The following is a 26,348-nucleotide window of genomic DNA, read 5'->3' as shown; positions in this document are numbered from 1 at the left end:
TCGAAGAACGTTTACGCAATCGTTTTCATAATATTCCGATAAAACTACGTATGTGCGTTAGTCATCAACCTTAAACTTTTGATAATTTACTGCGTTGGCCATTAACTTCAGTTTTGGATAATTTCTTCAGAGATACTTAATAACCAAAAGTATAACATTTTCAGCACCTTAAAGTTATTGAGATCGACTAAGTAGGTTTCAAAGCTCCTGACCGAATGATGAATTTATCTGGAATAGTGTGGAAAAAATTTCAATAATTTTTTTTTAATGAAAGTTACAATATGTATTTCAATACTCTCTCTTATGTTTTAGGAAACATAATGTAATTATAAATGCCTTTGAGACTGATTTTAATAAAATTAAATTATTATTTATTCACCACATGTAGGCCTGAAAATCACATGAACGATGAACCGCAAACCCATAAATCGACACAATAAAAGAGCGCAGCACTCAATATATTGCACATAAATATATTTTGCTGATGAGTTGAAGAAATGCTTTGTGAAAGTCATAAGTGTTGTGCGATGGTAAAAGATTACAGAAATTCCCAACCACAACAGCAACAACAAACAATAGCAATGCGGATAACCACACCAGTCAAGCAGTCGAGCAGTTAACGCCACCAACGCAAACCAGAAAAATTTATTGCCAACAGCATTTTCGAGAGTCGGCAATGAAAAGAACAACAGAAACAGCAAAAAAAAAAACTGAAACAAAATTAACGAACGCATCAGCATTTTTCTTACGTTTCAGCCACAAATTAAAGCCACGGCTTGAGGCACCTTCAACGCGAGACAACGAACCTTTAAAACCTCACAGGTGTGCGCAATCAATCAATGCGATCGTATAAAAACACACAAATCAAAAAAGTACAACAATAACAACAGCACATTAAACTTTTGCGCGAGCTTGGCATAAAAAGACAAAAAACAAAAAAAAAAGCAAGAAGACCAAGACTATAAAAATTACAACAAACAGTTTGAGGAAGCTAAGCGCTCAGCTGGAGCCGTGGAAGAGCTCATAAGAGAAGCCTCGAGGAATTAAAAGTTTGTAGTTGTAAACAAATTGTTTATTGATTAATGCCTTGTAAAAACGAACTTTTTGTTAACGGCTGTGAAGAAGCGAAAAACTTGTGATTTGTTTTCATAAATTTATTAAAAATACGAAAATCGTGAAAACTGTTTTATTAAAGTAATAAATTTGAATTTTTTTAAGAGTTTTAAGGATTTTCTTTTAAACTTAAAAATAAACATTGTCTAATAAAAGTTGTCCATACAAGAACTTGACTTAATGCAGATTAGTTTTCAGATCGATATCTCAAAACTTATAGAAAGGTTGATTATCTATATATGCCATCGATATCTAAAAACTTAGAGGATATCGACGTTTTCTTTCTCTGTTTAAAACTTAATGGCAAAAAATTTAAGCTTTTCGTTTTTTTCACTGGGTAGTTTCAGAACTTTACAGTGAACGAGGGCAAGACGAAATATATCCGGTCATTAAAAAAACATTCGTAGCACTCGTATCTTGGCTTCCACGTCACAGTTGACAGTTATAACTTCGATATCGTAGATAGTTTCCTCTATCTTGGAACCAGCATTAACACCAACGACAGCGACTGCCTCGAAATCCAACGCGGGATAATTATTGCCAACCGATGCTACTTCGGACTGAGTAGATAATTGAGAAGTCCCCTCTGGGCGAACAAAGGCCAAACTTTACGAGTTACTCATCATCCGCTCCGTGCTATATGGTGCAGAGGACGATGATAACATCTGATGAGTCGGCGTTACGAGTTTTCGAGAGAAAGGTTTTGCGGAAGATTTGTGGTCCTTTGCGCATTGGCAACGGCGAATATTGCATTCGATGGAATGAGGAGCGATTGACATAGGTTAGCGAATCAAGGGTTACGCTGGCTAGGTCATGTCGTCCGAATGGATGGAAACCCTCCAGCCCTGAGAGTAATCGACGCAGTACTCGCCGGGGGAAGTAGAGGAACAGGAAGACTTCCACTTCGTTGCAAAGACCAGGTGGAGAAGGATCTGGAATCTCCAATTGGCGCAAAACAGCGAAAAGGAAGAACAACTGGCGCGGTTCTCAACTCGGCTATAACTTGATAAGCGTAAGCGGTGAAAAAGCGGACGAGTTGGGCCGCTCGGAGGCAGCTTGGAACACAATTCACCTAAGCTCCTTCAAAGTTTGTTTGAAGCCATGAAACCTAGAAGTACACTTCAAGTATTGGAACACTAGCAACGCAGGAAATATCACAAAGTTACATTACATTTAGGCTAGAGGTTTAGTAATATTGTTGGGGTCATCACAGGACACCAACAATTAAGACAACACGTTTCGAAAATTGGAAAGTGGGTTCTGGAACATTATCTTTGCGAATGGCTTTTTAACCGGATCAGTTGGGATACATTCCACGGCTCCCAATGCTCTAAGCTTAGATATATTGAGCACCTCAGATGGAAAACTATCAGGTGCACCACCAAATTATCTGAATTGCTGGACAAGGTTATCACTCCGGAACACAATGGGCCTAATAATAGCCTAGGTGCGGCTGCCTGCGGCGTAATGCTCTTGCGCCTCCCTTTTTAAGATTCAGATCGCCTGAAACTCAACGAATTCAATTTTCATATCGAGCTAAGGTTACATTTATAAGTTGAGGAAAACAAATCCCTCAAAACGAGCGATCAATTTCGGTTAAATATATAATAGTTTCAAGATTTTAAGATTATTTATATATGCAACCCAAAGAATGTATTGAGAACCGGACCGTACTTGTGATCAAAAACATATTTGCTATGGGAAAATGGGAGCCATACCTGAAAAGAGGCATTTAAAATCTCATTAATGCCTTCTAGTAAATCATTTTTAACTTGCTTAGCATAAAAAACACAATACCAGCAATTAAACCATATTTCCGTTTAACAAGCAATAAAACAAAAAATTAATTATGCAGAATATTTTTCCATACTTTGTTGACTGAAACATTCTCTACGAACTGGACGATGTGGCTATTCTACTTCACAGGTCTATGAGCCTCTTGGGAGGTAAGTAATTTCATGTATTCACTTGTGTCTTTTTTTTTAGTGTTCAGCACATAGTTGAGGCGTTTCGAAGGCTTTTGCAGCCCAAAAAGGATTTCTGTACGCGCCCATCGTGTTAAAATGAAAATTTCATTATCCACGGCGCTTAAGTTTGACTTGCCACGACAGCGAAGTAACCGACCAGCCCGACAGCCATAAACGGCTAAGAAATGTTGCAGTTGCCGTTGCCATTTAAGCGGGTAAACATACACATAAATACCGGCGGCAACAAGAACAGATAAGTCACTTACGCCAGTTACAATGGTGCGCATGCGCCTAGTTGCCTTTCTGCCAGTTAATTGTGACCGCCTGCGCCAGCCCGTCAGTCAGTCAGGCTCGTTCGCTGTCTCGCATTTCTGCTTGATGTGGCGCGACGCGCATTCAAATATGGCATTGTCGACATTGGCTCCATCGATTGCTCGCTCTTTAAGGGCCTTCGCCTTCGCCTTCGCCATCAACAACGGACATCCCGAGCGTGCAACATTAAAACGTACAATACTCGTAAACTTGCGAAAATCAATAACAGCCATGAGATTCGAGAACTTGAGTGGTTTGCTGTTTGCTTTGCTTGAAATACACACATGTGTTTGTATGTAAATATGCATGACCCGGGCCACTCAGGCTGCGGGCAGTGCAGTAAACAAAGGCTGGCTCTAGTGCAAATGGATGGGGTGTGGAGTTCCAGTACACTTACATGCTTACAATTAGTATGTTTATGGGTATGTACTAAACGATGTTTCTTGATATCGAGCTTTGCTGTAGATCTTTGAAGCTTAGATTGTTGGAAAAAAATGTAAAAAATCACTTATGTGGGTTCTATACGTATATACATATTAACTGATAAAACAGGCAATACAAGGAAATAATAAAACAAAACAAGGAAAACCTTAATTTCGGCTGTCCCGAATACCCATCACGGTCGCATTTCTTATAGGTAGTACAAAATATCAGTTTGCATGGCACCTACATGATTTAGTGGTCCGTTCTAAACAATTTGTGCGGAGACTTTAGAGTTGCCTTGGACAATATTCGATGTCAAATTTTGTGAAGATAACTTGTCAAATAAAAAAAATTTCATACAAGAACTTTGATCTCAACCGAGCTGTTTGTATGACAGCTACTTCCTATATTGTCTCGTTATCGGCATTCCTGACAAATTAGCAGCTTAGGTTATGAGACCGATCCTAGCTGGGATCTCACCTAGATAGCTTCTAACGCCGGTCCGTTATGTCACCTAAAACTTGAGCGCGTCAAAAATTTGTTGAGATGGCTAATGTCAGCTTCTTCTATGTTTTCTGACTCGCTAAAGATAAGACTGTCGGAATGTTTCGAACTGTAATTTGACCTATTTTACGATCACGGCTCGGAAAGTCTCGCAAAGTATTGTTTGCAATCATTAACCGGTTATTTGTAACCTCAGATCAGTGTGTGAGAATGCAAACAGCATAATATCTGGTTCAACTCTTGCGCTAAAGATCGTCCTAGCCCTTGCTTCTACTGAAAAGCAGTCCGAAAACTCAACAGCCCTACACTAAAATCCCGTCAGTAGTGAATTTTTCATATGTATTGAGAAAGTTCTTTCAGAAACGCTTGGCTCGCTGCAATCAAGTTTCTTTCAGCGAAAATTTCAAGATTTTTTCAGCATATGGTTACTCTTGAAGTACTATTTTTTTCACAGTTGCTTCGAAAAGAGTCTGCCAATATATCAGGAGATAATTTTGGCTGATAATTTCGTCTGAGACTGTCAACATGCCTTTGATGTGATGGACGTCGGTAGAAATGTAAGCTGAGATTAGTAAGCTAAAGACCATATCTTTATTCGTGGCGACAGTCTGCTTCCTTTGTCCAAAAAACATCTATTTATATAAGTTATCACTTCACAAGGGTTGCATAACATTCTATAAGAACTCTCGATCTTATATACCCTGTTTTACAAGCCGAACCTTCAAATTTATAAGAAAGTAAAGGGATATTGCTTTAGAAGTCTGAATACTTTAGAAGCACTTCTAGAAGTAATACTATAGATGTCTAGAGATGTTCTTCTCCTGATTTACTGGCGTAGAATCTACGGTGCCAAAAATCGCGCGAAAAGTCGTCAGCGCGATTTTGATATCATGGCGGGGCAGCTCTCATATGTACGCGTGGGCGCAAATCAGAGATACGTTGAAGAACTTCGCTTTGTTGCGGATTCTGGCTAGACGTTCATCGACCTTGATGAACGCCACTACTCGGCGACGGGAGTTTCTCTCCCACCACGAGTCGTACAATTTGCGCTCCTTTATATGGCAGCAAATGCCACAATAACGTACTTGCCTCAGTCCTTCTCCCGTCTATCGCCTTTACTCTTACGAGCACATCAACCATCAACGTTTGCAGGGTTCGTCATCAAAAGGGGGTATCTCATCCGAGGCTGTTGTTTCCTTTTCATGGGGGGCGTTGCTTACGTGGCGGCTCCAAAGCCCACCGCACAACCTTTCGGAGGGACGAGTTTTCTCACTTTAGCTCGCCTTCAGCAGTCGTGAGCTGCTTGAGCCATACGTAAAATAATCGTTTCTGGTCACTCCCAAATGAATGGTGCACAGAGAACTTTCCTCACTTGCGAGAACTTCTACACCTGGCTCCATCTTCCTAATGTTAATGATGATAAAAGTTTTAACAATTCTTCTCACTCATGTTTTGTCTCCGAATAGTTCAATTGTTCATCTTTTTTCATACAAGTCATCCCTTTAATCAAGCCTCGAAAGGATTGAAATCTCCGCTAGAAAAAATCACCTCTATAAATCATCCAATAACAGATTTTGTGTGCTTTGAGATTTGCTAAGAAAATATGGAGAATATTTTTCCCCGCCGGGGGAAGCAGAGGAAGAGGAAGACCTCCACTTCGTTGGAAGGACCAAGTGGAGAAGGACCTGACTTCGCTTGGAATATCCAATTGGCGCCACGTAGCGAAAAGAAGAAACGACTGGCGCGCTGTTGTTAACTCGGCTATAATCACGTAAGCGGTGTCTACACCAATTAAGAGGAAGAAGAAGATTTGTGATCAAAATGGGGAATATTGTAACAAAATCGGTTTCCTTAATTGTTTCGGATTTGAAAAATTTCTGCGTTCCTAAATCGTCCTTGGGAAAAAACATTTGAACATTGTAAATTCATAAAAAAAATTCTTGAAAAATTAATTAAAAATTTTATTTGCTTAACGAAATTGCCAATGTGCTAATGTGGAACATAGTTTCGAAAAATAAGCTTTTTTCTTTTGGCAAAAAATCATTCCAATCAGACCGCAAATCGATTCACCAAAAAGGCAGAATAATTACACATTTTATTTGCAATAAAAGTTGCTTTCAAAGAAATTAGAATTTTTAATTTGCTGGCAACTGCGGCAAAGACGGCAAACTTGAAACGCAAAGTCTCAGAATTAAAAGGAAACATTTGAAATAAGCCAACTGTTTTATGGACTACGACGGATGCAGCACTACATAACGCACAAAGAGCAAGAGCGAGTTAGGTGAATAACGGAGTGGGTGAGTGAGTGAGTGAGTGCAGCCGGTGCAGAAGTACAGAGACTCGTGTGCGATCGTGAAATTCACATGATCAATGCGGCTAAAGCAGCTACAAATGTTTAGTGATTATTATTAAATTCGATAGTGTTGGTTGTTGTTATTGTTGTTGCTCATATGGTTTTTACTGCCAGCGCCAGCAGCCCATTTCCGATTTCGATTGCAATCTGGCTGGCATATGGAACGTGTTAGTAAATACACGAGAAACTACAAATGTCGAAGGCAAAGCAAATAAAGCGGCGTGTGAGTGCGTGTGTGTGTGTGTGTGTGCGGAAAATGAGGTGCCGTGGGCGCAATTATGACGCATGAGTATGTAAATTTCTCACTCGAAAAGCAACTATAAATATGAAATTCGTAAAGCAATGACACGTCCAGATGCGCGCAATGCGTGCACGCAGTCAAAAGTCAACCCGTTTGTCCTCCCTCCTCCCCTTTTGGTTTTGTGCAATAAGACAGACAGACGTACATATGTACATATTTTGTAGGTATAAGCGGCTGGCCGCATTTTTTAGTGGCACAGCGCCATATTTCGAACACGTTGACAGTACTAGGGAAAGCTACGAGGGCGAGTGGATAAATTACTGATTTTTGAATAAATTTATATTTTTCTACATTAAAGATTTCATTTAGTACATAATAATTGCATCATTATTCTATTGACTTATCCAGTTTCATTTCGTCAAATAAAAAAGTTGTTTCTACAAGGACTTGATTTTGATCGTTTAGTTTAGTTGTAACAGTGGGGTTGAGTCTTGGATCTATTCTTACGATAAATAGACCGACTATTGTGCGCCGAAGCCGACAAAGTGGGTCAAAAATCAAGGTTATGTTGACAATTCTCTTCGATTATCGAGGTCTGGTGCATTCCGAATTCCTTCCGACCGGCTAAACTGGCAACAAGGAATACTATTTGAGTGTTTTGCGTCTTTTACGCGAAGCTATTCGTAAAAAGAGGCCGATAACTCTGGGTTTTTGCACCATGATAATGCATCATTGCTTACTGCATTGCTTCTTCGTGAGTTTTTCGCTAAATTGTCAAGCAATATTCGCCTGATTTAGCTCCGTCTGACTTCGGACCATTCAGGGAACTCAAACGACCGCTTCGGGGATACAGTTTGAGTCAATTGAAGACAATAAACGTGAATCGCTACGCGCTTTGAAGACTCTTCCGGAAATTGACTTTAACAACTGTTTCGAAGATTGAAAAAACCTTGGCACAAGTGTATTTTGGTCAAGGGGGATTACTTTGAGCACAACGACATAGATTTTAAATTAAGAATTTTAAATTTAAGAACAAGTTTTACTACTTTTTGCTCTTCTTTACCCTAGCCTGCAAGTTTGGTTTCCGTGACCCATCCCATAACCTAAGATTTCCCCAACTGGTCTGCTACTAATAACTATCAAACTTGACAACACTCTCCCAACAGCTGTTAGTTGACAGAAGCAGTGCTGCTTTTAAGCAGCTTTCGGTATACTGACTTTTCAAACCAGCCTCGTATGAGTTCATCACAGCATTGGATTTTAAAAATGATTGCAAACATATTTCGTTTTAAGTAGATTTACGGCATACACATCACTTATAAATATACAGAGTTTGTACATTTGTGAATATATGTACATATACATATATAAATATATTTACGATTGCCAAAGCATTCCACGTGTGCTCCAACTGTGCAACATCCTTGCCTTCAAAGCAAAACGCAAATAAAGAGCTAAATCGGAAGTAGTGTGTTTGCTTGCTAGTCTAACGGTACATATGCGAACTAAAATGCAGCAGGAAGTTGTGGACAGGCAGATAGTGGAGAGGCAGACAAAGGGTTGCCACCGCCTCCATAGTCAGACGTCTGCTTTGTCAACGCACTGGGGTGGCTTGCGTGTGTTCGCTCCCGAACAACCATTCTCCTCCATATGAGCTCATTTAACACGTCTGCGATTATCACACTATTTCTGTCACATTTACCGTCAGCTGTTGCGACAAAGCAACCAGTTCAATAGTGTATGCCCATAAATACTTACAACAAATGCAACAATACGCCGTCATGCCGAAAAGGCCAAGAAACATTTGTTGTGTCTCACATGTCTCCGCTTGAATGGGTTGCAGTTGCTGTAAGCCCATTGCCGGTGGATCTTGCCTCACCTCAGCTTCTGGCTACGCCATGCGGATCGCTATTGATCGTCATTTTATGTTCTTGCTGCCATTGCCAGTTCGGTTGGGTTAAAAATTTGTATTAACACCGGCATTACATGCGACTAAATTTAGAGTGTGTGTTGAGTTATTTATGAGCGGATTGGCCTTTTTGTGCCTTTTTAGTAAGTCTATGCCATTATTAAACTTTTTTTCAGGGAGTTGCATTGAAGATTTTTTTATTATTTCAATTGCCGCCTTTTGGGGATTTTAGCGCTTAATTTAGTATTCTTTTTTATTTAGTATTACTGAAAGGGTAATTTTATGCTAATGCTTAAATGCTGTGCCATTCACGTTTGACTCGACTGTTTGGGTGAGTGCTTACAAGAAGTGATTTTTATAAATAAAAAAATGTAAAAAAATTGTGTGCAGTAGAAAATAACAGAAAAGATAAAAAAAATTGTGAAGAAATAAAAATACAACTCTTAGCTCAAATTCTCACATAATTATTCTCCTTTCATATCAAGAATATTGACTCGGATACACAGTTTTCAATTTCATTATTTACACTTTATCTTTCCACTGACATTTATCCATCATTTATTACCCACTATCTAATTTCTTTTCATAAAAGGTTCATTCATAATTGTCTCTTTTATTCTGCTATTAGTTTATTCAGCGTAACTGTTGACTAATTTTCGAGCCGCATTTCCCATAAACTTTTTTTCGCCGTGTAATTTTATGACAAACAGTTATTATGTTTGGGAAAATTTACAACAACCACCGTATTTATGAAGTACTAATAACCGGAAGAGAATGTCTTTGAAGATCATAAATTAGATTATGAAAGTTTAGTGTTAATAAACCGTTTCTTCATTAATGAATGAGTCGATTTTTTTATTGTTTGGTAAGTTCTAAGTTTTTTGGAGCTTTGTAGGAGAGTTCGTTTCATTGTTTTCGTTATATATACATGTATCGTTAAATTAGTGAAGAAAAATATGCTTCAAATGGTACATCGCAAGCCCCAAAACTATAATGTCCTTATAGATCAACGAGAGCTTTGAGTTTGCCACAAATTTGCACAAGGCGGCTAATATCAAACACAGTAATTTCGTCAGGTGTCTACCGAAATGTTTCAACTTCAGTCTGGCAAAAGCTGGGTCGTTGTGAAGAAAGCAGACAGTTGAGAAGAAAGTGTCTAAATGATTCCACCTCGCTTCTATACGAATTTGACAATTTACGTTCGACAAGACATGTCTAATCAGAGTACCTACCACGGCGGCGAGATAAACCTTGCTAAGAGCAAGTAGTTCAAAGGATCCCTAGCGGTCCACTTTGGACCAGAAGAGCCTCGCGGCCGAAGTTTTGCTTTTTGACGAGCGCTTGTCAAGCTTACGGGCGGTCCATACATTCAACGCTAGAACGCAAGATGACAGCGAAGTGCCGACTTGTTGCCAATCTGATGAATTCCGAGTATCTTTCTAGCCAGCTCATCAGCCTGGCTCTTTCCAACGATTCTGCTGTAATTCGGCAGCTAAAAAAGTCAGTTAACAAAGTAGCTTTATGCTATTGATAAAGATATTACAAGTCTTGAGAGTAGTGCCAATGTGCTCAAGGCCATTAAGGCAACTCTCGGAGTGAATGCTCACTAGTCTGAAAGAAGCTGCACGTCGGAACAGATCTTGTACTGCTACCTTGATGGCATGTAGTACGTACTTCCTTTGTTTGAAAGGCACTGTGGTGGTCCGGTTGCCCGAAGCTGATGAAGAACTTCTGACAGAAGATCCAGTTGGATGATTGAAATAACTGTCTTTGGTCTTAAAGGCAGATCTTCTTCAGGATTAGAGGCTTAGAATAGAACATCTTTTACTTTTGTTTTAGAATATGTCCCATAGAAAAATATTTATAAACACTTCTTGGAATATTTAGTCAACATTTTCTGAGAGAAAATTGATTTTAACCTTCCACTATTATCTTAGACCCAGATCTATAGTCGGTTTTGCCGTTTTTTGGTAAAGATTTGTAATTAGAGAACTTCGATATATTTTTGGCTAGTGAGTCACAGTTTGACATCTCGTCACTGCATCACATCAGAACCGATTTTGGAGTTTTTGTTAAAGATTCGTTACTAAGAAGAACTGGTCTATTTTGGACTGCGAAGAAGTTGCACTTATGTATGTACCTCTACATAAAATGGGCCATTCTGATATTGGGAGAGCTTAGAGCCGTAATTTCTCATCAGCTGGTACCTCATGCCATACTTCCAGAGCGAAATGCATCCCTACTACATCTGAGTAATTCACTTCGCATGGGCTTATACCGATTCGAAACTAAATATATTGTATATTATTGATTTCTATTTGGTTATAATCTCCCATAGTCTCGATTAAGTAAAAGCACAACGTACTTCAAAGCTTTGGCGATCTTGTTAAATATGTTACAGACATTCACAAATGCTCTCTTCAAGAAGAAGGTGTTTTAATTTTTGTTGAACCAACACGGATCGAACGGGCAGTTAAGTTATGTATACTAGTATGCTTCCGTCTTGCTTTCAAAATAAATTTCCTGAATGAAGAATGTCTTGTCGTCTATTTTACTGACTCTAACTTCAGTTGAGAGCACCTGCAGTTTAAGGCGCTATATATTTGATAGCACAAGTCTTCGAATACCTAATTATTGCATAAATTTGTGAGCATTCATTTGAAAACCCAACCTTGTATGTATTTCAAAATCTCAACAAATCTCCGCAAATACTTATTACACAATAAATTTTTCCACATATTTGCAAACTACATATGTAAATGCAAGTTTCCATTGCAAATAGCTAATAATCAACGCTTAATCGCTACGCCTGGCTATGCGTCATTTCCACGCGTCAGCTACGCGATCCACCCACTCAATCAGGCCGTCATCGACGGCACCTCAATCATCATCTACATCATCAACATAATCATAATAAACGGCAGCGGTAGCAGCACCGGTGGCGGCGAATATTTACAAATCGATTTCCTCATACTTAATTATAAACAGCGATTTTTATTGCACTCGCTTGGCTAGACGACTTCTGTGTGCGGAATTTCAATTGCGATTTATTAAAATTAATTAGCGAAAGAATTAACGCTTTCCGAGCAGGTGCGCATCATTACAACGCATTGGCATTGCTTAACTTATTTCGAATGTAGCAACAACAAAAACAGAAATAGCTACAACAACGTATTGGTATTTTTAGCGTAAATTGGAAAATCGTTGCTAGCGCTTACAGACACCCAGACGTTGGAACGCTGAAAAGGCAGAGAGCGCAAAAATGCAAGAAAAAAGTGAATAAATCGATTGATTGCAAAGCGGGTGTGGAGCGTTTGTGGCGCATCTTTGCAATTTACGAAATTAAATGCAAATATATGCTTTGTTGTTAATGTGTGTAAATATTTATATATCTACATACATATATATATTTACATATATGTACAATTAAATACATAAGTAAGTTAAAAGCCACTCCTTCTGCGGCATATTTGAACTAAAGACTAAAGACTAGCTTACTTGGCTTAGCGGGCATGGCTATATTTATAGCAGCTGTGAGAGCTTTGAAGGTCTAAATTTACTCTTTCAAATAAAATATTTCAAATATATACGTTCTAGGCTCAAAACATATTTTTTATTATAATTTTAAATAATTACTAACGGATATCTACAAAACTGCTGCATTAAAATAACTAAATTAACACGTGCAATTTGGGAGTTTTCTTAGAGGTTCAAATTAACAGTTTGACCGTAGAAGAGTAACTCATAGCAGACGATACCTTATCAATGCCATCAAACAAATTTCCCTAACCGTCACTCCTAGATGATCGTCGTTTGCGACGACTCACCGCACTGACTGTGAAATATCGCGTATTTTTTCTTAGATGCTGTCCATCTTTGACGGGATTTGATAATCGAAGCCAAATTTTATTAAAAGATATATCCTCATATAAAACATATCTAATATACCAAGCATTATATAAAGTAGTTTAAGGCGGTTATGAGTTACCGTTGTTTGATTTGACAGCTCACGTTCAATAAATTTAGAGTCTCTACCTAAATCGGATATATTATAACTCTTTTCGGCTTGATTTTCTTGTTGTCGAATTATTTGAACAACCAACTATGTGTCCAAAGACATTTCTTCAGCTCGGTTTCGTTCAAAAATCTTCCTTCACAAGTTGTATTTTCTATAACTAACTGGTACCGCATTGTATATGATACAACCGGAGCTGGAAGCATCCATACTAAGCCTAAGCAGCTTACCATATTTCGTCCGCGGCGACCTCCCACTTCTTCTTTTTTTCTTGACTGAGACTTATGAAACTTATTTTCAATCTTTGAGTTACCTGTTGAATATATTAGAGACATTCTTGAGGCCGAAATGCGTGAGTACGAAGAGCTTGACAAGCTAGCCGACAGGGGTAATGCTCGGAAATTCTCCGAAAAATTACGGCGACTAACAGAAGGATTCAAGATCGGAGCATACTCTTGTAGAGTCTCCAGAAGGGATTGATGCCCAGAGCATACCAGAATTATAGAGGGAACACTTCTCCAGCCTAATGAAAGACAGTGAAAGCATAACACCTGGAGATGGTGACCTTTATTCCCAATCGATGAGCAGGCATTCCATCGCCCAACCATGCAGTAGTTCGAGCAGTAATTTCCCTTCTGAAGAACAGCAAAGCGGCGGCGGCCGATGAATTGCCGGCTCAGGTGTTCAAATATGGCGGCGAGGAACTGTCAATGAGCATGCATCAGCTTCTTTGTACAATATGGTCGGACGAGAGCATGGTCGACGGTTGGAATTTAAGTGCACTCGGCTCAATCCACAAAAAGGGAGACCCCACAATCTGCGTCAACTACCGTGGGATAAGCCTCCTCAACATCGCATATAAGGTTCCATCGAGCGTACTGTGTGAAAGCTTAAAGTCCACCGTCAACAAACTGTTTGGACCTTATCAGTATGGCTTCAGGCCTGGAAAATCAAGACCAGACATTCACCATGCGCCATATCTTGGAAAAGACCTGTGAGAAGAGTATCAATACACACCACCTGTTCCTCGATTTAAAAGCTGCTTCTGAATTCTCGACAAGGAACTGCCTTTACGCCGCGATGTCTGAATTTGGTGTTTGGTTGTTCGACACCAAACGAATTTTCAGACAAGGTGACTGCCTATCGTTCGCCTTCTTTGAATTGATTCGAATACCGCAGTCGATGCAGACTTGGCTGCACCTGGAATCTCCAATTGGCGTCAATCAGCGGAAAGGAAGAACGACTGGCTATAAGAATGGAGATTATTTTGGAATTTCTTTTAGTAACTTTAGCTTTAGTTCAGAGTTCCTCTATTTTGAAGGAAAAGCCTTAGCAAAAGACTTATTTCAAGCAATACGCAATACCGGCCCGCCTAGTCAGAGCTTTAGAAATACAACCAGTATGGACAGAACATCCGTTCTCTTCATAACCTATAAATAATATCTAATAACGGTCTGCTGTGGCATTTATGTAACTGCCATACAAATTAACTGATCAAAATCAAGAAAAAGCATAAAAACAGGCCTTTAATGCAACAAGAAATGTACTTGCAAAGGGGATTATAACTTCGTTGCTGCCAAATTTAACCTTTTTGTTTCTTGATATAGTACTCAAAAAAAAAAAATAATAATTACACTAAAATTTAACATAAAAGAAGGCGACACACCGTCATAAGCAACTTCTTGCCATTTTTGGTGCGCGGACAGAAAAATCTCATGAATCATGACTGCTGTTGCTGTAGCTGCAACAATTTACGATGATGCCATAGCGAAGATATGTGGGCTGAAAGGCTGGCAGCTGGCGACGGCTGCTGGCAACATTGCCGCCATATGACGGCAATAAATGCACAAAAATGCTGCGAAATGCATAAACAAAAATGGAAAGCCACGGCGAACATGTAAGTATGTGCGGCAACAACAATGACAACCGCATTGCGGCAACAGAGGCGCAACAATGAGGTGACAAATCTGGTAAAGACACCTGCAACAGTTGCATTTATCAACGTGCTCTTGCAGTTTGGAGAATTTGTGGCACGAAGGAGTGCTGCAAGTTGCCGTTTCAACATGTGTGTGTGTTTGTGTGTGTGAAGGGGTAGCATATTCGATTACATGATCATCACATCATCATAAATACAATAGGAAATTTATGGACTGCAGGCAACAAGCATATTTTTGTGCTGTAGATATGTAATACACATACGTGCAACATACGCTTGCTTACGGCCAGTAGTAGGCGATCAGCCAATGTGGCGAGTGTACGCCATCTGGCGTTTATTGGCCGTGACTGGGCTTCTTTTCCTCTTTTTGCTGATCCGCCAACGATCGACGACAAGCTGGAAGTAGCAGCATCCATAGCAACAGGCGCTGCCACAGCCGCTCCACCGCATTTGTGTAAAGTGCCACCAGTGGTGTTGTGTGTGTGCGGTTATCAGCGAGTTGACGCCAGTGCTTTGGCAACATTATGCTTAAATACGCAACATATTGTCGCCATTGCCATTTAAGTACATGCAACACACACATACCTACCGATATGCATAGTGTTGCTGGTGGCACTGGCGATTGTGGCAAATGTCGGTCACATTGCATATTGTTGTTATAATCATTGTTGTTGTTGTTGTTGTTGTTGTTGCTTTTGTTGTTGTTGTTATGTTCCGAGATGTAATCGCCTACATATGGCGTGGTTCAAATGAAAATTGCTTTACTGCCGAGCAACATTCCAAACAACCGCTTATGGTTGGGGTGCGTACTGCGTTGCAATGTGTTTGTTGCAAGTGTGAGTCTATGCGTTGTTACGATGACGACAGCATTGCATCTGTTGTTGCGCGCAACAACTTACCGTTAATGGTCAGGTGACATTTTTCACCCATACACTGTTGTTGTTGTTATTATTATCATTGTTGGTTTTTGTAATGTCAACCTGTCGTGCAGCGCCCCACTTCCTTCGCGTTGCTCGTTTGACTAACTGCTGCCAGTGCCCATTACCGAATCACTGTAACTGTCGTGTGCAACCAACTGCCGCCGTGTGCTGTCGGCTGCCACCAGCGGCGCGAACTGCCCATTGCCCAATTTTGGGTCCTTCATTGACAGCAGCCAGGCGCGCTGCGGAGTCTGCCACACAACTGTGCGCCATTTAGTTGATTTGTTGTTGCTTTGCGTGGCGACTGTGCGACATGTGGCAGCGTCGTCACTGATACTCTCGTCGGTCGCACCAACTATGGGCGCAAAAGCGAAAAACCTGCCACTTGTCGACGCACACACACACACACACACTTATACTTGAATTAGCATTATCGCTCGTTTTTGCCCAAAATATCGGTGCCTTTTATTATTATTACTTCTTCTAGGCATCGCTTAGCTGCTGCACCTACCATATGCAACATTTTTTTTCCGTTGGATTCGAGCCTGCTTCGTGCATATTTTGGTAGCCGAGTTTGTAAAACGTCAATTTCGTGTCAATTCAACGCGTCGATTTCCAGCCACCAAATGTGCTTTTTTGTCACTTCGTGCAACATATTTGGTGTTGCTGAAGTGGCAATTTGTGTTAGCAACATGGTTGACATGTTGCTGCCGCCGCCGTTGTGCCTCGGCTTTTTGCTTATATATTTTCATACTTTTATATTAATATTTTATTTGCTCAATTTTTGGTTTTTGCCCGGATGGTTACTTAATTAGCAGCAAAATAATTTTTCGTTAAGCCTCTGAGACTGCCATGAAATTGGTCAACATGCTGTACCCGTTGCCAATCAGTTTATATGTATGTGGTAATTCAAATGTTTGTTGGGTATGTGAGCTCTGGTGCGAAATCTGTATGACTATGTAAAGTAAAATCGTTTTAGCCCGAAGTAAATGCTTCTTCTTCTTCTAATGTGTGCTTATATGGCTGTGGAAAGTACTACGAGTTATGCAGTATTCAAATGATAGGTGACAGGTCAGACAGAAAGCTTAGCAAGCGAGTATACGTTTAATGAGATATCTCTCTGTTATCTTTTTATACCCTGAACAGTGTACATTAAGTTTTTCACGAAGTTTGTAACACTCAGAAGGAAGCGTCGGAGACCCTATAAAGTATATATGTAAATGATCAGTATGCTGAGCTGAGTCGATTTCGCCATGTCCGTCTGTCTGTCTGTCCGTCTGTATATATATGAACTAGTCCCTCAGTTTTTAAGATATCGTTTTGAAATTTTGCAAGCGTCATTTTCTCTTCAAGAAGCTGCTCATTTATCGGAACTGCCGATATCGGACCACTATAACATATAGCTGCCATACAAACTGAACGATCGGAATCTAGTTCTTGTATGGAAAACTTTCACATATGACAATGTATCTTCACAAAAGTTGGCACAGATTATTTTCTAAGGCAATAATGTAATCTCCGAAGAAATTATTCAGATCGGCTCACTATAGCATATAGCCGCCATACAAACCGAACGATCGGAATCAAGGGCTTGTATGGAAAACTTTCGCATTTGGCTTGGTATCTTCACGAAATTTAATATGGATTACTGCTTAAGGTAATAATATAATCTCCGAAAAAATTGTTCAGATCGGATTGCTATAGCATATAGCTTCTTATTGAACAAAGGACGTCATAAATCAAAGAAGCGAAATTTAGTAATGATTGAGTTCGGAATGACCCATTGAGCGTGACGCAAGAAAAATCTGAAGATTTTGGTATGATGACGGCGGTAAGCTTAGTTAGGGTTGAAGTTTCCACTAACGGGTTTTGATGCTTTCGGCACTCCCTCATTGTAAAGTTAGATATGTAACAGCTGGTCAGAAAATACTTTAAATACAGAAACGTTTAATTTTTAAAAAATCTAAAAACTAATAGAATGTTCTTAAATTCCGTATTTCTGCTGTATAAATTGCATATATCTAGTTCCCTAAACAGTTGGCTACAAATCGAGAAACTCCGTATATGAAAGTAGTTGAATTATAAACCCACATTTTAAAATTTCAAGATTTGCGTTTTGAGGGGAATTTTTTCGAAAAAGTTGACAGTTAAATGACCAGTGTTTGGTTAGAAATTGACTCTCCTTCATAAATTAGTTATACCTAACGATATCATAAATCGGGAGGAGTTTCTATTACTCATCATTAAATTAACAGTTATTGAACCAGAGGAATTCTTTAACGTAGAAATTCCAAAATAATTGTTTTCTGAACTTGGAAGACGGTTTTATCCTGCTGGTGAGGGCTCTCGTTGATTTTAGGGGGCGGATAGTAAGGGTATAATATATTGAGCTGAATTTTGCAAAGCCCTTTTATCCCCAGGAATCCGCACTTTTGTTATAAACGCTGTAATCGGACCACTATAGCATTTAGCTATCATACAAACTGTACTGTACTATTAAAAGCAGAATAAGAATCGTCTTTCCTTATTAGGTAACCTTAATCGACTTGCAGGTTGTTTCTTCTTCTTTACTTATGTGGTTGTAGCCGAGTTAACAACAGCGCGCCAGTCGTTTCTTCTTTTCGCTTACAAGAGTAGATTGAAGAAGTCTTGAAAGTTGTTTACAACAAAGAAAAAACTAACAACATTTTTTTTACATATGTGTATAGTTGCTATAAAAAAATGAAAAGTATGGTTGGTGAGATAATATTGTATGCCAAAATAAGCTTAGGCTACTGGATTAGCGCCGAGTCTTTTAGGCAAAGAATTACTGCTATGAAGTGCACTTCTTTCAGTGAGGTAAGTATTCACATCGACAGCGAAGTGGCATTGCTAACGTAGAGCTCGCAAACTGAGCGCTCAAAGCTAGTTAAGAAGTATCTACCTCACCAGATATGGCATCAAGCTACTTCAATATCAGACTCGTTTTGGTGCCTGGTTATTGCGGAATCTCTGAAAACAGCATAGCCCATGAGCTAGCAAGAAGCGGCACCATTAATCCGCTCACATTGAAATTAGAAGAAGTTGGTTCCCAGCGGTCACATTGTGTTCTAGCACTGGGCCTATGGATATCGCGTGAGCTTAGTAGATGACCACTGAACTGCTTGCTTTAGCAAAGTTAATTATTCCACAATCGTAGGAGTTCTTACCAGACATTGTTGGATGAGCATTCATGCATTGAGAATAAATTTTGCTGGAGGCAAATTATTTAGGTTACATGGAGGAAGGTGGGGTAGAAACATCCAAGTACTCTTTCCTCCATTATATCGATTTTTCTCGACTGAGGAAGTAACTGCGCAGTCATACCTTCGGCGAACTAGAAGATATTGATGGAACTGGCATTAACAGCTTCAATCAATTTGTGATCGGCTTCAAGCGATTTGTCGATTTAAGAGAGTCTTTATGGATCGGCTATAAGCTATGTAAATGAGATCAATGCTTGGGTTAACCTTTTTACATAACCTAAATTACAATAAATTCTCCTATAAAGGGTATAAAGCTTTGGTGCAGCCGAAGTTTACGTTTTTTCTTGTTTTTTTATTATTAGAAAATTATCTCTTCTTACTTTTTAATTTAAAATTTCAAAATCAATTATTTTTGGATTTGGTTAAAGAACGCACAGAGAGCATTTAACTGTTATCAAAAACCCTAAGACTAATTCTATAATTTTACTTCATACTGCTTTTACTGATTTAGTACATTAAATATTCATGTTATTAGATGACAGCAATGAAATTTTGTTAATATAAATATACCAGTATTAAATATTAGTATTAGTTTGTTAATATAAACCAGAAATAATACATTTGATATATGTACATATTATTATTATTGACTGGAACTAAAAGTCTTTAGTTCCTTCCACATCAAAAAAATGTCTATTATTAGCATTTCTTCCAAACAAAAAGGTATTTTTTAAGTAAGTTTATTGGAAATGTGGCACAAACTTCCTGCCACATGCGTGACATTTAAAAATAGATTTAACTGCAAGTTAAAAATTGTTTCTGCATTTGATACAAAGTGAGGTAAAGAAATGCTATTTTCAAACATAGAAATATATATGTATTTACATACATACATACATATATACTTCATACATACAAACATATAAATTCATAGGCATATCAGGGGGCACATACGAGTCCAAACAAATGGCAACAACATTACCGACGGCCAATAATAAATAAGCCAACCATATTCGGTTGATTGGTTGACTAAAAATAAATGCAAGCACGCACACACCAACTCATACATACACATACACACACATGTGAAAATTGCATTGATATTCAAATAAAAAGTCAGGCAAGTCTGTGTCTATGTAAATATAAATAAATACAAATTCTAATTCAAATTCAATTCAACGGTCACTTTGCCAATCAAATTGCAGCAACAACGACAACAAAAACAACAACACAAATTAAAATTCAATGCCTCCATATACATATGTATGTACAAGCTTATGCTGAGCAATAAAAATAACAACAGCGGCGACAACACATATCCGGTGCCAACTTGCGCATGCCAATTAGTTGCAGCAACAATAACAACAACCAAAAGTCACAACAATTATAGCTAACTACAGACAATATAATATTTGTACAACATTAGACGCTGCCAAGCCAAACCCAGCCGATTGAATGCTGATTTCCCGCTTATTGCTTGTTGTTGTTGTTGTAGCTGCTACTTTGAAATTCCATTGAAGCTGTCAGGCAAATGCGCAAACAAATTAGCCACTGTGCGTCGCTAGAAATTTTCACTTTGTATGTGACGCATGCGCGCAGACATCCTCCGGCAAAGGTGAGCGTAACAACAACAACAACAGCTATTGTGTACAATATGCGCGCTTAGCGACTCAAACGCAAACGATTTGTATTTGCCTGTCGACAGCAACAACATTAACAAAATAAGCCCACTACAACAAAAACAACAACAACAATGGTGACAATTGTTGGCCCACAGTAGCCGAAGTCACCATAAACACGCGGACAACAAGCATAAAACATGCGTTTAGGTTATGTCGCTTTAATTAGCCAGCAATCGGCCACACAAAGCGCAACAACATGTGAGAGGCAGCCTGTAGTGGGGGGGAGGCATGCGCATATGGAGAGCGCAGCAAGGGGTGAGGTATGCGCGCGACTGCATACTTTGTATGCTCCGAGTTTGACTGCTACTCACTGAGCATCAAATGTGCGCGCCAACTACAACAACAACAAAAAACCAACAATTGACTAATGCAACAAGTGTTGTTGCACATGCGCAGAGGGGCCGCACACACAACTTGCCGTGTTGCCTTGTTTGCGTTTGTGGTGTCTGCAGCAGACAGTTTGTGGTGTTACGCGCATGTGCAGCACGCAGTCTAACGCTGTGGCACGCACACACACACACACACACATAGAGGCGAGCAGCCGCTTATGTGGTTTTGTTTACATTTCGGGTTTATCTAATCGTTGATAGTTTGTCAAATTCTATTTTTATAACTCACTCAGGCGTTGCGGTCGCGCAGTCGCACTGCAAGTGGTCGTCTTTGGGCGCTGCCGCAGTCCGTGTGGCACACACACACGCATTCATATGTGAGCAATTGTTTGTTTGTGCGTGTGTGTGTAATGTATGCATTTGTGCCTCCGTGGCTGGCATTTTCGATTTTCAGCTTTTATTTCTTAATTTCATTTGTATGCACATTTGTTGTTGTGGTTGTTGTTGTCTTTTGTTTTTGTCTGCATTTTGCTGTCGTACAATATTTTTCACGCCAACCCTGGGGAGTCGCGGCGACCCGACCATCTAGTCAGACGCCTGATTAGATTGTGCAAGTAGGTAGCAGCTACTTGTTGTTGTTGTTGTTACTGTTGTTGACTACAGTGTGGCCGGCTTGGACAGTTCATTCGTGTTTTATTGGCACTTATCACCACTTTGCATTGTTTTTGTATTTTCATTGTTTTTGTTGTTTTTATTGTTGTTGTACTTATTATTATTGCTGTTGTTTCGTACTGCCAGACAACTGCAGTTGTTGCGACTGGTCAACAACAATGTGTGAATTTGTCGCTAATATTAACATTTGTTTTGCAATTGTTTTTGTTGTTGTTGTTGATATTTTGGTTATGCATGCGGTATATAGTATTTGGTTATCTAAATGTGAACACATATGTATATGTGTGTGTTATTTGCACTTGTGTTGAGCCTCCGTCGCCGTGGTGGCACGTCTACTTAATTTGGGCGTTGGGTGTTGCCACTGCCGCTTTGTGTTTTGTTTTCTGCAAATTATTTAACAAATTGCCGACATTCAACAATGACATTGACAACTGATAATAACTGCATTAGTTGACAGCGTCAGCCAGCTACTTATCAGCGCGCCGTTAGGTTTTGTAGCGTTAAGTGAGTCTTACAGTCAAATTACTTAATTTAGTGGCAACCGAAGAGGGGTTAATTGCATGTGGCATGGACATGTGAGGAAGGCGTCTGAAAAATTTATTCACTTTAAGTCCATAAAAAAATTAACAAAATAGATAAAATTGATGAAATTTCCAAAATTTAATTTTTTTAGGTTAAGAAAAATAGCGAGTAAGGTGAATGTCTTGACTAAGTTGCAAAAACTTTAAATTCATGTTTTTATGTCAATGTGACCTAAAAATACGGCGGGAAACGGGAGCTTTATGAACCAACGGCGGCTCTTGGACTGGTACTAAACCTGACACCAGTAGACCTCTTCCTTGAAAACTGCGCAGCAAAGTCGGCGGGAAGACTATTGGCTGCAGGGGAATTTACACATAGAACCTTCGCGTAGCTCAATGGGTAATGGCGGTTGGGCGAACACTGACTACATGACCCACTTTTCAACTGGGAAAGAAGGTTCAAGGAAAAAGATGGCTGGCAACACTTTAAACATCTATACAGATGACTCGAAAAGTTGACGGTGGAGTTGGTACGGGAACATACTGTCCAGAGTTAGGCATAAGGCAACCTTTTAAGTTGCTGGACCACTGCAGTATAAGTTGAGATCTTTGCTATTGCGAAAGCCGTGGAGCTGGTCTCTAATGCACCTCCAAAAAATTCTATAGTCAACATCTTCGCAGACAGTAGAAGTGACTTGAGAAGCAGGGCAGCAGTGGAAAGTGTTGCCAGGAGCAAGAAACTTCACATGTACTGGGTGTCAGGCCACAAAGCATCGAGGGCAATGAAATAGTGGACGAGATTGCCGAGTGAACGGTTAACAACGATCTAAACAAAAGCATGGTAAAGAAAATCAAAATCAGATAGGACGAGCTACCTCGGTGCAAAACTGCAAAAGTCATATACAAAGCGGTAGATTGGAGCTACAGAAAATTCTTATTGGCACTCGATAGAAGAGACTATAACAACATGATGTGAATACTAACTGGTCACTGTCTGGTGGTGACATACGCCCGCAGGATGGGACTGATCGATGTATTGGCTACGCTGTAAGCATCTGGAGTTCCCACGGTATGATACACTGGAGGAGGTATCGATAGTGATTTCGCAGAGTCTGTTAAAATTCGCGTCAAGCGTAGGCATCCTAAAAGATGACTACTCCTCTTGGACCTAGCAACGGAACTTCATCTGGTATTGCAAAGAACCAAACTGGTTTATGCGTGGCAGAATATTTGAAAATCCTGCAAACTTATTACCGAAATAATGGCTCCAATGGCTTCCAATATTCGACCGACATAACCGCAGAGTCGGTAATCCGAGCAAACATGAAACGATCTCGCATCGCGTTCACTCTAGTGGGTAATGCACGGGTTAGCCTTACTGAGTGCAAAGAGATCACTAGATCTCTTGCAATCGATCTTGGGCCAAAGGCGCTGGCCAAGCTTCCGCGAAGCCCAGCTATCTAGTAGTAACACAAGAGGATACAGGAGCACCGAACCACTCCCATTCAACCGATAGCGGTCCTAGGGTGCCTTTCCTTGCCAGCTCATCAGCTTTACAACTCCTTGCGATTCCACTGTGGCCTGGCAACCATACCAGCCTCATCACAAAGACACTCGATGCAAGGTTAGGCATTCCTTGACCAACCCTGAATGCACTGTTTATGAGTTCCAGGCTAGTATCAGTAGTATTTCGTAATAAAAACCAACACTTTATACCGAACAAATACATTAAGCACATTATTAATAGAGCTCATGAAATCTAACACAAGATTTTAAAAGAAGAATAGCTCAACAAGCAGCACAAAAAAGTTTTAAAGACGCACCACAACAACACTATCTCTAATATTCAGTCTAATCAGTCAGTTTACGACATTTGAAAAGTTTATTAAAAAACCAACAACAAACAAAAAGAAAAATCAAGCACTTAGTCGTGCAATCAGTGGCAATTGAGTCTGCAGTTCGGTGGCTGCCTTGCATTATTAATCAGCGCTGATGCTCCCCCGTTGGTTCTATGCGGCAGCCGAACTGAGGCACTTGTCTGGCTGAACTCGTTTTATCGTTGTGTCTGTCTGAATTGCATCAGCAGTGGAATATTTCATGCGAATGTTGATGAGGCAAGTGTGAAATTGCGAAGTTGGTGTCAGCAGCCACCAGACACCAAGTTGAGAGCTGCTGAATTATATGCTCTTAGATGCAGACTTATTGCGTAAATTCATCAGCCATGGAGGGGGGCAAGTAGCTAATCTAACTGTCACTTATGATTGTCACTCATAATTTAATGTTTACAACTTAGTTCATCTAGGCGAGTGCTAACATATCTCAAACAGATCTATATAAATTCATACTTATACAGGGTTGTCAAAGTATTTTCTGCACTTAAAGGCATTCGATTTCTGAGATGTTTGAGAAACTTGACCCTCGTAAAACTCGTTCTAATATGTTCTGGATTTTTTGGTAGTCCACTATATCAATTATTGGTCCACTGTAAGAATTGCGACTTCTTTTTTTTTGAAAACATTTATCTCTGAAAAGAGAAAAGACACATTTCAATCCAGTGCATCGTTGTCAGGGAATATGGTTTCACTTTTCACGTCTTTTTCATCGGGGTGTGGAAACTATTCTGAGTATCAGTTACTGTTTTTACTTCCGCATTCCCATTGTCCACCATGGACAATGTGAATAACCCGGAAAGAGATGCGGTAATTAACACGAATAGAGCTCACAGTCATAACTAAATGAGAGCGAGCTTTATTAAGGCCACTCCGACTTACTCGGTTTAAGGGTTTATCAAAGTCTGCTTGTCCACCAGGAGATGCAGCTGAAAACGGAAGTCTTTCTTGGATTAGTGTTCTGGACTTGACTAAATGGTCAAAAATGGACTAAATGGAAATGACAAAATCTAATGAAATGACTCTCGTAATCGAACAAAGGACCAAGATCTATGGCTATAGACGGAATTTTCGGATCATCTGTTGGAAAGGTACCTCTGCAAAGCTGGATAATGTCTTTGAGAAAAACCACATTGTCATCTGCCATCTATAAAAAAAGACAACCATGTGATTGATAGGACACGGGAGTAAAAGGATCGCAAGACAACTAAAGGATATCTAACTGCTCTCGTGTCAAGCAAAGGTCATAAATTTGCCAAATTTTACAACTTCAACCCAATGCCCTGTCGAAGGAGAAATACGAATAGACCAAAGATAATTTTTGCAGGCTCCTCGGACATATGAACACATAAGCGCTGTTCGCGCAACGATTTCGAAATAGTGCCTGGTGACTTTAGCAGCGGGGTGGGCAAAAAAAGCATATGGTCCGACAGTCGAAAAATTCAACCTCCACGATCAAACTATCGATACTGATTTGAGACTGATCGACTATGCAGCGGCACGAAGCGTCCTAGTAGGTTAGGTTAGAGGGCTAATCCCTCATCGTAGTAAGTAGCTCCAAATGTCACCACAGAAAAATTCGTCAGGCTACTTGGCTGTCTCGCGAAGACGAATTGATCATGTTGTAATATACGAAATGCATATAGGAACTACTGCCTTGTTACGACCAATGTTTGTACGAGAAGTAACACAGCGACAGCTAAACATCGAAAAATTGCAGTCGCAACAACAAGACAAGAATTTCCGACTCTCACTCCAGCACTTTAGTACCACTAAATTTGGTGATATATGCGTGTGGTGGGATCACATTGCTTTACTTACTATACTTTTATTGAAAGATCTCTAGATCTAGGTCTTGCCTTACGTCGAGGCTCCTTAAGCTTGCTGAATGGTGACAGCAATGCTATCGATGACATGGAACTAGAACCCTAATCCACATTTTTTGACGGCAACGTTCTCGTACCACCACCCGACCAACATGAAGTTCGAATAGTCATTGTTCGACTTAAAAGCAAAGCAGGCTCCGACGGCATTTCCCAAAGAAACACCCTTTATAAACTTGCAGTTCTAAGTGGCTTTCAATTTGTTCCAAAACAACTGGTTTCCACATTTGACGAAAGCAGAGCTTTTACTAATAGACCACGAGGAGGAGTGCTCGCTCGCCTGCTGGCCGAGTGCATGGAATGCAGATGTGAATGCGGCCCACTTGAAGTGCCATGCAAAGCGATGCCAGGCATGTGCGATCTTTTGATATCAACGGAGAGAATAAGTAAAAATAAGCGCTAAGTAGAACTGTTCTGGCCAACACATGCAACATTGCAATGACAAGCGTTGCAAC

The sequence above is a fragment of the Bactrocera neohumeralis genome, chromosome 6 (assembly GCF_024586455.1).
Source record: "Bactrocera neohumeralis isolate Rockhampton chromosome 6, APGP_CSIRO_Bneo_wtdbg2-racon-allhic-juicebox.fasta_v2, whole genome shotgun sequence".
In the NCBI taxonomy this organism is placed as follows: domain Eukaryota; kingdom Metazoa; phylum Arthropoda; class Insecta; order Diptera; family Tephritidae; genus Bactrocera; species Bactrocera neohumeralis.
This window is presented reverse-complemented; position numbering follows the sequence as displayed.